Source organism: Hemiscyllium ocellatum, chromosome 4 (genome assembly GCF_020745735.1).
Source record: "Hemiscyllium ocellatum isolate sHemOce1 chromosome 4, sHemOce1.pat.X.cur, whole genome shotgun sequence".
NCBI classification, from domain to species: Eukaryota; Metazoa; Chordata; class Chondrichthyes; order Orectolobiformes; family Hemiscylliidae; genus Hemiscyllium; species Hemiscyllium ocellatum.
The window spans coordinates 123,310,450-123,324,328 of record NC_083404.1 but is presented as its reverse complement, the minus strand read 5'-3'; the positions used below and the strand labels follow the sequence as shown (position 1 = coordinate 123,324,328).

General features: G+C 42.7%; 1 protein-coding gene across 7 annotated transcripts in view; it reads right to left on the bottom strand.

Moving 5' to 3' along the window:
* Nucleotides 1-13,879, bottom strand: part of LOC132815081 (focal adhesion kinase 1) — a 557,743-nt gene that overhangs the window by 468,835 nt on the left and 75,029 nt on the right. The window lies entirely within an intron of this gene.

Sequence of the window (13,879 nt, the reverse complement as noted above, 5' to 3'; positions counted from 1 at the left end):
CCAAGCAGGCTAAGGTAAAAGGTAGGGAGGAGGGGCTTGGGGGAGGGGCATTGGGAATGCGACAGGTGGAAGAAGGTTAAGTTGAGGGTGATAGGCCGGAGAGGGGGTGGGGGCGGAGAGGTCGGGAAGAAGATTGCAGGTCAAGAAGGCGGTGCCTTCTTGGTCAAAAAGGGTTGGGACTGAGATAAGGTGTGGGGAGGAGAAATGAGGAAGCTGGAGAAATCTGCATTCATCCCTTGTGGTTGGAGGGTTCCTAAGCAGAAGATGAGGCGCTCTTTCTCCAGGCGTCATGTTGCCATGTTCTGGCGATGGAGGAGGCCAAGGACCTGCATGTCCTTGGCGATGTGGGAGGGGGAGTTAAAGTCTTCAGCCACGGGGTGGTTGGATTGGTTGGTCCGGGTGTCCCAGAGATGTTCTATAAAACGTTCCGCAAGTAGGCGGACTGTCTCCCCAATGTTGAGGAGGCCACATTGGGTGCAGTAAATGATGTGTGTGGAGGTGCAGGTGAATTTGTGATGGATATGGAAGGGTCCCTTGGGGGAAAGTAAGGGGGGAGGTGTGGGCGCAAGTTTTGCATTTCTTGCGGTTGCAGGGGAAGGTGCCAGGAGTGGAGGTTGGGTTGGTGGGGGGTGTGGACCTGACGAGGGAGTCGCAGAGGGAGTGGTCTTTTCGGAACGCTGATTGGGGAGGGAAAGAAAATATATTCTTGGTGGTGGGGCCTGTATGGAGGTGGCGGAAATGACAAAGGATGATACAATATATCTGGAGGTTGGTGGAGTGGTAGGTCAGGACCAGTGGGGTTCTGTCCTGGTGGCAATTTGAGGGGTGGGGTTCAAGGGTGGAGGAGATGCAGTGGAGAGCAACGTCAACCTCGTCTAAGGGAAAATTGCGGTCTTTGAAGAAGGAGGCCATCTGGGTTGTTCAGTATTGGAATTGGTCCTCCTGGGAGAAGGAATTGGGAATATGGGATGGCGTTTCTACAGGGGGCAGGGTGGGAAGAGGTGTAATCTAGGGAGCTGTGGTTTATAGTAAATGTCCGTGTTGAGTCGGTCGCCCGAGATAGAAATGGAGAGGTCTAGGAAGGGGAGGGAGGAGTCGGAGACAGTCCAGGTAAATTTGAGGTCGGGGTGGAAGGTGTTAGTAAAGTGGATGAACTGTTCAACCTCCTCATGGGAGCACGAGGTAGTGCCAATACAGTTACAGATGTAGCAGAGGAAAAGGTGGGTGGTGGTGCCAGTGTAGCTGCGGAAGATGGACTGTTCCACATATCCGAAGAGGCAGGCATAGCTGGGGCCCATGTGGGTGCCCATGGCTACTCGTTTGGTCTGGAGGAAGTGGGAGGATTGGAAAGAGAAGTTGTTCAGAGTGAGGACCAGTTCAGTTAGTCGAAGGAGGGTGTCAGTGGAAGGGTACTGGTTGGGTCTGCAGGAAAGGAAGAAGCGGAGGGCTTTGAGGCCTTCGTGATGGGGGATGGAGGTATACAGGGGCTGGATGTCTTTTGATTAATTATTTCTTATAGTTGTATTAAAGTCTCCCAAGCAATTATTGTTCAGTTCCTCCGTGATGAAAATCCCTGGAGTAATCATTAACCTGGTTATTTGTTTCCATTTTTTTGTATTAATAAATTTATGGAACACGGATTCAACAGTTTTGGTTGGCAACATTCAATTCAAGTCCAGCATGATTGAGGTGTATGAAGTTATGAGGCGCCTTGGTAGGGTAGACAGGAAGAAACCTTTCCTCATAGGGAGAGATCAATAACCTTGGGGCAGAAAATTTAGAGGAAATGGGAAGAAACCCTTTTTCACCCAGAGGGTGATGGCAATCTGGAACTCACTACATGTAAAAGGTGGGAGAAGTAGAAATCTTCATAACATTTAAAAAGTATTTAGATATGCACTTGCAATGCCAAATGGGATTAGCATAACTAGGTGCTTGTTTTTGAGTGGTGTGTACATGATAGGCCAAAGGTCTTTTTCTGTGCTGCAGATCTCAACGATATTATGTCATCAAGGTTGTTGAGATCTAAGTCAACCTGAGAATGTTGCCAAGGAGAGGGATGGAATCAGTGGCTCAAAAACGGTTTGAAAATTAGAAATCAGAAAACAAAATGACTTTCAGCTTCCCTATACTTAATTGGAAGAAATTACTGGATATGCAGTGCTAGAGTGAGGTAGGCAATGTGACAGTTTAGAGATAATGCAAGGTGTTAAAAGAGGTGAATGTGAGGCCGGGCATGGGTTTGATCAGCATGCGCGTTAAAACCAATTGTGTCTTTAGATGGTATCAGCAAAAGGCATTATGTCGATTAAGAAATAAGAGACAGCAATAGATAAATTAAGAGGTGCCAGAGGTAACAGTACAGCAACAGCAAGAGAAATAATTTGCAGGGATTTTCTGGCTATGACTAGATAGAAGGAAAAGTGGTCATGCCAATAGCTTGATTGAGCTGGACAACAGTCTCTGGAGAAGAACAGGGTGATTAACTATTGTGAAGTTTGCAGGCAAGTCCAGGAAGGACTAAGAGTTTAGGCAGGAAATAAAGGGATATGGACGGGTGCAGACATGTGAGATTAGCTTAGAATGGCATCATGGTCAGCACATACATAGTAGGGCCAAAAAAATCTGTTCTTGTGGTGTACTGTTCTATGAATGATTATCTTTTCCAGAGTCACAGTGTGTCATTTGTGACTTTGAAGAAACCTGTTTTTGATATTATGACAGAGTGAAACTAGATTAGAGGAATTCAGACATGGAGTTTCTGGGAAAAAACGGGCATGGATTTTCAAAGACTTGGGAAGAGGAAACTAAAGACGGAATTGGGCTGATGGTTTGAAAAGATGATGGGGTCAAGGACAAAGTTTCCTCTAAATGTTGTTGTATGTAGCCCCTTTCTCAATATGGTTTTATCCACAAATTCTCCTCCAAACCATATATTATCCTGACTTGGAACTCTAATGCAAAGAATAGACTGTGAAATAAACTGTGGGTCTGGATGCATCTGAGGAAAGAGAAACAGAGTTAACATTTAAGTCCCAGAGACCCTTCTCCAGTAATTTCTGCTTTTGTTTGTTTCAAATCTCCAGCATTAGTTTGTTTTCAGGAACTATAAGGCTGTTTCTTTGCTGTTATTGCGTTAAAATCCTGAAAATCCCTGATGGCACTGTGGATCCCTGGGACAGCAGCAAATTATATATTGCTCATGGCCAATTGCCCTTACTGGACCAGCCAGTGCTGTTCACATCCTACAAATGAATAAAAAATAGTTGACGATTTTGGTCTTATATTCACCAGAACTAGTCCATGCTGCCCACTCAGCATGGACCAGTTTGAGCCGGAGGGCCTGTATCCATGCTGTATGATTCAGTTGACCTTGTAACATGGCTCCTTTACACTTGGAGGAAGTATCATACATCCATGGTTAAAGGTCCTTTTTACAAACAAAAGGAACGTGTTCAAGCCTTGTGTCTTTTTTTTGTATTATCCGGGTGCTATTTTAGCCTCTGAACCTCTGTTCCTTCTCCTGCTATATAAATTTTATGATTATTAAAAATATGGAATTTTAGCATTTGTACTGGTGACTAAAAGACGAAAAGCGTCAATTATTTTTACTCATTTATGGGAAAATTAGAGGTGTAGTGGACAGCAAAGAGGGTTACCTCAGATTACAACAGGATCTGGACCAGATGGGCCAATGGGCTGATAAGTGGCAGATGGAGTTTAATTCAGATAAATATGAGGTGCTGCATTTTGGGAAAGCAAATCTTAGCAGGACTTATACACTTAATGGTAAGGTCCTAGGGAGTGTTGCTGAACAAAGTGCAGGTTCATAGCTCCTTGAACGTGGAGTCGCAGGTAGATAGGTTAGTGAAGGCGGCATTTGGTATGCTTTCCTTTAATGGTCAGAGTATTGAGTACAGGAGTTGGGAGGTCATCTTAGGGCTGTACAGGACACCCGTTAGGCCATTGTCGGAATATTGCATGCAATTCTGGTCTCCTTCCTTTCGGAAAGATGTTGTGAAACTTGAAAAGGTTCAGAAAAGATTTACAAGGATGTTGTCAGGGTTGGAGGATCTGAGCTACAGGGAGAGACAGAACAGGCTGGGGCTGTTTTCCCTGGAGTGTCGGAGGCGGAGGGGTGACCTTATAGAGGTTTACAAAATTATGAGGGGCATAGATAGGATAAATAGACAAAGTCTTTTCCCTGGGTCGGGGAAGCCAGAACTAGAGGGTTTAGGGTGAGAGGGGAAAGATCTAAAAGGGACCTAAGGGGCAACTTTTTCATACAGGGTGGTACATGTATGGAATGAGCTGCCAGAGAAAGTGGTGGAGGCTGGTACAATTGCAACATTTAAGAGGCATTTGGATGGGTATATGAATAGGAAGAGTTTGGAGGGATATGGGGCGGGTGCTGGCAGGTGGGACTAGATTGGGTTGGGATATCTGGTCGGCGTGGACGGTTTGGATCGAAGGATCTGTTTCCATGCTGTACATCTCTATGACTCTATGATTACTATAAATTTCTTAAAATGGATGCTAATGTAGTTGATTGCACACAATTGTTGAACACATCCTACCTAACCAAGGAATTGCATCTAACAGTGGACCTTCCTAACAAAGGCGCATTTGGACTCAAAATATTAACTCTGTCTTTCTCCTAACAGATGCGACCAAACCTGCCAGCTTTCTCCTGCAAACTCAATTTTTCTTTTCCATCTCACAGTACACTTTCTTTCAGTTTTACACGTGTGCGCTCATTGCATATGGTCTGTATTCTGACTGTTATGAACAAGGATTGTGCTGTTTGATTTAATTCGCTAAACATTGCACACTATGGCCTTCATTCCTGACAGAGGTTCACAAACCCAGACATTATTCAACTGTAAAAGGTAGTCTTATGGCACTATCTTGTTAGTAGAAAATATAGCTGTTCTGTAATATCAGTCTAAAATGATTTGCTTAACCTACAGTTTTTTTTATTAGATAATATGCCTTTAGAGAGTAATTTGAATTAGTCCAATGACTTTCACCATTTATGCAACAAACAATATGATCAGGTTAGCCACTGCCTGCAGGATAGTGTTTACTGTGATCAGAACAATTTGAAAAGCTTCACTAATATGACACGCTTATCACCAAAATCACTTAAGTGTTCATATACAGCAAATTAAAGATTAATATATACACATGGAGTGAAGCTAAACATTAAGAATTCTGAAAAACATGCTAAAAATATAACTTAAAAAATACTAATTGATAATCTAATAACATTCCATGATTATAAAATTAACTTCAGGACTAGTTCTGCTGTGCAAATTTTGTTCATCCGAGCTCCATTTAAAAAGCCACTTACACGCGATTAAGAATGTTTAAGGGAGTTTCACATAGCAATGTGGGAGTGAAGAAGTTGAAATTGTCACGGATTTCAAAATTGCTGGTTCAAAAGTAGTTCATTCTGCAGCCTGTGATGAACCAGAGTGGCAGACAATTTCAAGATTTCTGCACTAATATTCACATGGCCAACATCCTGAATTTGTAGTCTGCGTCAGAGAGATAATGATGGTAACTCACTATCACTTCACTACCACCCCCAACCAAATGATGACAAACATTGAATATACACTACTTCCATCAAAAGCAGGGAGATCCTAATTCTTAGAATGCAGAACTGCCTAGAATCGGTCATACAACATAAATCATTCCTGTTCCTCAGATTGACTCTGTAGGTTCACGTTAAAAGTTTTAAATATGTTTTCTATTTTTAAAATGTGGTAAATGAGTGTGCATGGATTGGGGAAGAACACTTTGACATGAACATTGAACATGGCCCCAAACTTGACGCTCCTGTCCCTCAGATGCTGCCTGACCTGCTGTACATTTCCAGCACCACCCTAATTTGGTCCCAAACTAGTATCTTAGTTGTGTGGCTCTATTCGTCCAACAAGATAGCCAATCAGACTGGATTCTGTGTGAACATAAATCTCAACTTCTTGAATAAATACCAATGAGATCCAGGAACTGAACCACTGAGCACAAACACTCTAGTGACAAAAAAAATTAATCCATAGGCCAAAATCATAACAACAGAATTCAACTAATATTTTCTGTTGGCTTGCTCAGAATAAATTCAGAAGACAGTCCTGGATCGCGTATAAGAACAAAAGTAGTGTCATATTAAATTCAAGTAAAGACTGAACAACAGTCTTTACTTGAATTTAATATGACACTAATTTTGACTCTATGACTCTATAACAGTGTTTTTATTGATCTAACTCAATGTATAAAAGTGAATAGATTGCATGATCAGTTAAAGTTATGACCTAAAAATACTAACTTGCAAAAGAAATGAAAAGAGTGCTTAAAGCAGTTGTTTTTACTGTTGTACTCTACCCCATTAAACCTTTTTTTTAAAAGAAGTAAACGGATTTAAGCAACAAAAACAGAAGTTATGGAACAGCTCAACAGATCTGGCAGCATCTGTGAAGAGAAATCAAAAGTTAATGTTTCGGGTCCGGTGACCCTTCCTCAGAAGTGATTTAAGCAATGAATTTCAAGGTAAGCTACCTTATATTTAATTCTTTTGAGTAGTATATGGTTGTAATAATGGGCCAGCAGAAGCTACGAGACAAAAGTTAGCTCGACTAGTTAGTATTACGGCAACAAGAGTCAATGAGATATTAAGCCTTCTTAAGAAAGTGTACTTTCTCGTGTTACCTCCAAGTATCTTGATATCAAGATTTCACGAGTGAAAATGATACATTACTCATCATTCACCTGAACAAGCATTGTTACCACATTTAATGAAGTCAACAACAGCCACTGCGTAGTACTTTGCAAGACCAGCACTGTGAGTGATTTCAATGCCCACTATCAATATCACTGTCACTATATTCAATGCTTGTAGTCAGCAGGTGGGGGATGGGTGCTGGTGGAGTAAATCGGCTTTGGCAGTGAAGTGATCGTTAACTATGCTGACCATCATTATCTCTCTGAAACAGACTGCAAACTCAGGATGCTGGCCATGTGCATTTTAAATATCTTGAAACTGTCGCCACTCAGGGTTCCATTACAGTTGCACAATGAACTACCCTAGAAGAAGCAATTATAAAATCAGTAATAATATACTTCTGTCCAACTGTCTATGTAGATTTTTTAAAACTTCATTTGCAAGAAGTAGGCATTGCTGGCATTTGTTGCATTTATTGCCCATCACTACTTGCTCTTAAGATGGTGGACTATAGCAGTTCAAGAAGGCACCACGTGCTGTAGGTGGACCCACAATCATATGAAGAAGCAAGTTCCAGGATTTTGACGCAGCAACACTGGAGTAATGAAGATGCTCCCCACACAAGGCATGGAGGGAAAGTGCAGATAGTGCATGTATCCATTGCCATTGTCTTTTAATTTATATTGGTCATAGATAAGGACGATCAGAAGGAGCCTTGGTGAATTTCGCAATGCTTCTTGTCGATGCCACATGTTTCTGTTATTGAGTACTGATGGTGGAGGAAATGGATGTGGTGCCAGTTTTGCAGGCAGTCTTGCATTAGATACGGTCAAGCTTCTTGAGTATTGTTGGAGCTGCAGGTGGGGAGTATTTCATCACACTCCTAACTTAGAATCTGAATCCCCACAGTGCAGACAGAGGCTACTTGGCCCATTGAAGAGTATCCCAGCTAGACCCATCACACCATGAGATCCCCGTGATCCCATGTTTACCACAGCTAATCCACCTCGTCTGTACATCCCTGGTCACTATAGAGCAATTTAGCATGGTTAGTCCACTTAACCAACACATCTTTTAATTGTGGAGCATCTGGTGGAAACCCACAAAACAGGCAAGTGTGGGCCTGCATGAGAAAATGACAGCGACAATTGTATAATGGCCAAAAAACCTCAACTGTTGTATATGCACTTCAGGGAAAGGAATATAGAAGTCAGAATAAATCAATCATTCAGCTTCTCGAACCTGCTTAAGCATTTAAAGAGGTCAGAACAGGTCTGTACCTCAACTCCTCTTACTCATCTTTACTCTATACCCTTGGATACCATTGTGTAAAACAAGACAATTATTGATATCCTGGTAGCCTCAATTACCCTAGCACCTCTTTTTTAAGCAGGAAGTGGTTAGAAGATTTTAGAAATCTCAGGAGGACCAGTTCCACCATAGAACACACTAGATGGCCTCCTCATTTAAAGACAGAAATTTCTCTTCCCATGTGGTTGAAGCAGCCCTCCAACGCATCTTATCCATATCCCACATGTCCGCCCTCAAACCGTAACAAGGACAGAACCCTCCTGGTCCTCACCTTCCAGCCAACCAACCTTCGCATAAATTCGCCGACATTTCCACCACCTCCAAACAGACCCCACCACTAGGGATATATTTCCCTCCCCACCCTTATCCACTTTCCACAAAGACCGTTCCCTCCGTGACTACCTGGACAGGTCCACAATCCCCGAGATCCCACCCTCTCACCCTGGCACCCTCCCCGCCACCGCAGGAATTGCAAAGCCTGCGCCCATACCGCCCCCCCTCACCTCCGTCCAAAGCCCCAAAGGAGACTTCCATCAAAGTTTCACCTGCAATTGTCATTTATTGTATCTGTTGCTCCTGATGCGGCCTCTTCTACACTAGGGACACTGGACGCCTTCTCGCAGAGCACTTTAGGGAACATCTTCGGGATACCCGCACCAATCAACCCCACCGCCCTGTGGCCCAACATTTCAATTCCCCTTCCCACTCTGCCAAGGACATGCAGGTCCTGGGCCTCCTCCACTGCCACTCCCTCGCCACCTGGTGCCTGGAGGAAGAACATCTCATTCTCCGCCTCGGAACACTTCAACCGCAGGGCATCAACAGTTTCCTCATTTCCCCTTCTCCCGACCTTACCCCAGTTCCAAACTTCCAGCTCAGCACCATCCTCATGACCTGTCTTACCTGTCGATCTTCCTTCCCACCTATCCGCTCCGCCCTCCTCTCTGATCTATTACCTTCATCCCCACCCCCATCCACTTACTGTACTCTTTGCTACCTTCTCCCCAGACCCACTCCGCCCCTTCCCATTTCTCTCTCCACCCTGGAGGCTCCCTGCTTTCAGTCCTGATGAAGGGCTTTTGCCCAAAACATGGATTTTCCTACTCCTCGGATGTTGCTTGACCTGTGTGTTTCCAGCACCACTCTAATCTAGACTCTGATCTCCAGCATCTGCAGTCCTCACTTTTGCCTAGATTTTAGAAATCTTAACTCTACTGATCTCATCTACACAATTCCAGTCCCACTTTTGTAATCTTCTGCTCCCAGAGGTGGTGAGCTGGAAGACAGGAAGAGCACTTAATTACATACCCACCTTCCTATCCATCTCCTCCAGATTTAAGTTGAATTCCAGGAGTCTGCCTGCTGGTGGGCTTACAACTGTCTGATCAGCATGTGGATTATTTGGCCTTTCCTTAAAGAGGCAGCACCAGCAGCTCTACAGCTCACTGACAAAACCCCCCTGCCACTTCATCAAGGTTCCATTCTATATTTCTGACTCAAAGTCCTCAACATAAATTTTGCTCTGTCAACATGACCCATCTCCTAAAGCAAAATTTTAAAAAGAGAAGTAGCACCAGTCTTGAGCAAATATCTTTTCAATATCATTGAAGGTTGGATTACAGCTAACTCCTTGACAATTTATCTTACTATTCTACACAAAATTATTATAGCCTCTGAAGTAATCTTCGGAAACACTATTAATTAGAATGCCATAAAAGATCTCATGAAGCAATCATGAAAAAGATGGAATTGGGCTGCCTTCCTGGAAAATATATTTGTTTCTTTTAAAAAGTTGGGCATATTTCAGCCATATTTTGCTTCCCAAGATTTACTTACCACTCTGTTTTGGTATCCACTTGTACAAGTTCTCAAGAAAAAAATGTCTTGTGTATAACATGATAAGACAATGCAGTTGTAGGCATTAAAATGCTGAAAAAAGCCCATTCAAATTTAATGACAAGGAATCAAACTAATTGCACAATTTCTCAACCTCAGCATTTTAACTGAGAAGGTAAATTTAGGCAAATCTATAAAGATCTTTCCTGTCAGAACACTAAATCAAATAGGGTTAAACTACTTCGCACTTTGGTCTTTTCCACACAAAAAAAACCTTGAATATTATATTTCAAGGAATTTGATTTGTAGATACATGAATGATAAAAAAACACTGCTGCAGTACTTCCTTACGAGTCTACTCAGGCATAATTATCATATAGTTTGCCAAAAATGCAAGAGTAACCAATGCATTCTTCACAATCCAAATGCAATATACCTGATGCTTCCAAAAAGCACTCAGACTTAGACATCATACAATATCAAACTGATATGGAAATATTCCCAAATTTTGACGAAGTCATCTAATAGGACAATACTGGAAAATAGCTTTCCCACATGGCTACTAACACTACTTATACCTATGCTGCTAGATCAAATCTCAGTATTTACCACAGATATCAGGGATCCTTATTTAATAGTCAAGAGCTTTCAACAGCCAGATTTAACCAGATTTCAATCTTGCAAGTCAAATTTAACACACCAACCTCGAAAGGAAATTTATTTTGTAGGTAGTGTGAAACTGTATTTGCTTAGTGCGATCAGAAAATGATAGTTAAATCAGAGATGCAGTATTAAAACTGATTAGATATCATCACCAGCAGTTTCATTTCTCTGCTATATCTTTTAAAATACCAACAAAATAATGTGAAATAGACAAATGCATAAAGAAAACCTGTATCCAATAAAAAATAAATTCTGTACATGCAGAATAACGGAGGCAGAACCACAAGACCACAACTGCCAAAGGCTAACAAAGTCTATTCCTGCACTCTAAGGCTGTCTTTAAAGCTATGCCAAACAATGTCATTTCAGTTTGCAATCAGAAAAAAAAACACTGCTGAGTTCAATGCTGGTTCTTGTATCACTGCTGAATTCATTCTTATTGGTTTGAGTTTGAGAAAATCGATTCAAAAAGCTATTTGCTCTTTGGCTTACAAGTGCTTCACAATGCTTTATAAGATGCCATCTGAATCTGATTTGATCTAATTGGTAAATTAATCTGCCAGTTGCATTTAATTGCACTTTTGCTCAGAAGAACTTGCCATTAGACTCATATATGGTGCATTTTTTCATACGGAGAAAGGAACTAATGTACAACGATAAATGACCGCTTGTTACACAAGTGTTTTATTGAGAAGCTATATGATCCACTCAACACTTTGAATTGCTGTGAATTTTCATATAAAGAATTCTCCACTTCAATATATGTTAAATATCGCATGTTCAGCCCCATATGAATAACATTTCTTCATACAGGACATTTCATAACTTCAGGATGCCCCAAAGTGTTTTACAGCCATGTAGTAACTTTCAACCTGGCAGAGAAAAGGGAAGAGGAGAAAAAGCCTTGCTGTTTGAATTCATGTATTGCTGGACATCAGAGTGTGTCCAGGAAAACTTAAACAGCAAAATTCACAACTGATCTTGGAGGAGCCTGTTTGGGAGAGGTCACAGAACAGAAACAGATAAGTTAACAGTTTTAAGTATAGCCTTGCTGTAAATCGACAATAGTGAATAGAGGGTTCTTTCTTGATGAGATGTTTTTATTGGAATCTGTTTCTTGATTAAATTTAAAAAAAATATAAGGCCTAAGTATTTTAGTTACCCTGCATCAGTGTTTTGTAATAGGATGGTGATATTTCAGGTTCTGTAGAGTGGAAGGAGCAAAATGGCATTTAGTAGAACGATATGCTCTTCTTGCCAGATATTTCGAGAGAGCTTACGGGTTACTGAGGATTACATCTACAATGAATGTCGATTGAGAATCCTGTCAGATTGAATAGATCGGTTGGAGGGACAGTTAGAGACAATGAGTAACTTATAAGATCTAGGGGGTGTGATGGATGGCAGTTATAGGAAGGGAGAAAAGCTGCAGATATAATCAAGTAGATGGGTTAACTCTATCAAAGGTAGAAGGGGTAGGCAGGTAGAACAGGGATATCCCCATTCCGAAAAGTATGCTGTTTTGAAAAGTCTAGGGGTGATGGACATTCAGGGGACTGTAGCACAAAACAGCCAAGTTTCTGGCATCAATATATGCTCTAATGTAATTAGGGGTATGTCAGGTTTCAAGCGATTGATTGTGTTAGGGGACACTCTAGTCCGAGGTACAGACAGATGTTTCTGCGGCCAGGAGCGAAAAATCAGAATGATATGCTGCCTCCCTGGTGCCACGATCAAGGAGGGCTCGGAGAGGGTGTAGAATGTTCTCAAAGGGGACACAAACCAGCAGGACATCATTGTATACATTGGTACCAACGACATAAAAGGGAAAAGGATGAGATTCTGAAGGGAGAATATAGAAAATTAGGCTGGAATTTAAAAAGGAGGCCCTTGAGGGTAGTAATATCTGGATTATGCTCGGTGCTACGAGCTAGAGAGGGTAGGAATAGGAGGATACAACAGAAAAATGCATGGCCGGGGGGGGGGGGGGGGGGGGATGGAGATGGAGACTGGTACGGTTGAAAAAAGGAGCAAGTCAAACACTCAGGGCAGGCAGGAACAAAGCAGATAATCAGGTAGGGCTGATAAATTTAACTACATTTATTTCACTACAAGAGGTATAACAGGGAGGGCAGATGAACTCAGCAATTGCAGAAATGTGGCTCAGGGATGCATAGGACTGTTTAGTTTTCCTCCCACAGTCCAAAGATGTGCAGGTCAGGTGAATCGACCATGCTAAATTGCCCGTTGTGTTAGATATGGGGTAAATGTAGGGGTATGGGTGGGCTGCGCTTCGGCGGGTCAGTGTGGACTTATTGGGCCGAAGGGCCTGTTTCCACGCTGTAAGTAATCTAATCTAATGTTTAGATTAGATTAGATTACTTACAGTGTGGAAACAGGCCCTTCGGCCCAACAAGTCCACACCGACCCGCCGAAGCACAACCCACCCATACCCCTACATTTACCCCTTACCTAACACTACAGGCAATTTAGCTTGACCAATTCACCTGACCCGCACATCTTTGTGACTGTGGGAGGAAACCGGAGCACCCGGAGGAAACCCACGCAGACACGGGGAGAATGTGCAAACTCCACACAGTCAGTCGCCTGAGTCGGGAATTGAACCCAGGTCTACAGGCGCTGTGAGGCAGCAGTGCTAACCACTGTGCCACCGTGCCGCCCCAAATGTTCTAGGATCCAAATGTTATAGCCTGGTAGAAAGGAAGGAAGAGAGGTAGGAGGAAACCGGAGCACCCAGAGGAAACCCACGCAGATACGGGAAGAATGTGCATACTCCACACAGTGAGTTGCCTGAGGCGGGAATTGAATCCGGGTCCCTGGTGCTGTGAGGCAGCAGTGCTAACCACTGTGCCACCGTGCCGCCCTGGGACTGCCATAGCGGTAAGGGTTTAGATGGAGAGGAATTTGTCAAGAGTGCACAAGAAAATCTTCTGAGTCAGGACACGAATGTACCTCCGAGAGAAGGTGCAAAACTTGACCTACTCTTGGGTAATAAGGCAGGGCAGGTGACTGAGGTGTCAGTGGGGGAGCACTTTGGGGTCAGCGACCATAATTCTATTAGTTTTAAAACAGTGATGGAAAAGGATAGACCAGGTCTAACAGCTGAAGTTCTAAATTGGAGGAAGGCTAATTTTAACAGTATTAGGCAAGATCTTTCAAAAGCTTTCAAAAATCTTTCCAGTGTTCACAGGTAAAGGCACAGCTGGAAAATGGGAAGCCTTCAGAAGTGAGATAACAAGAGTCCAGCGAAAGTATATTCCTGTTAGGGTGAAAGGCTGGCAGGCATAGGGAATGCTGGATGACTAAAGGAATTGAGGGTGA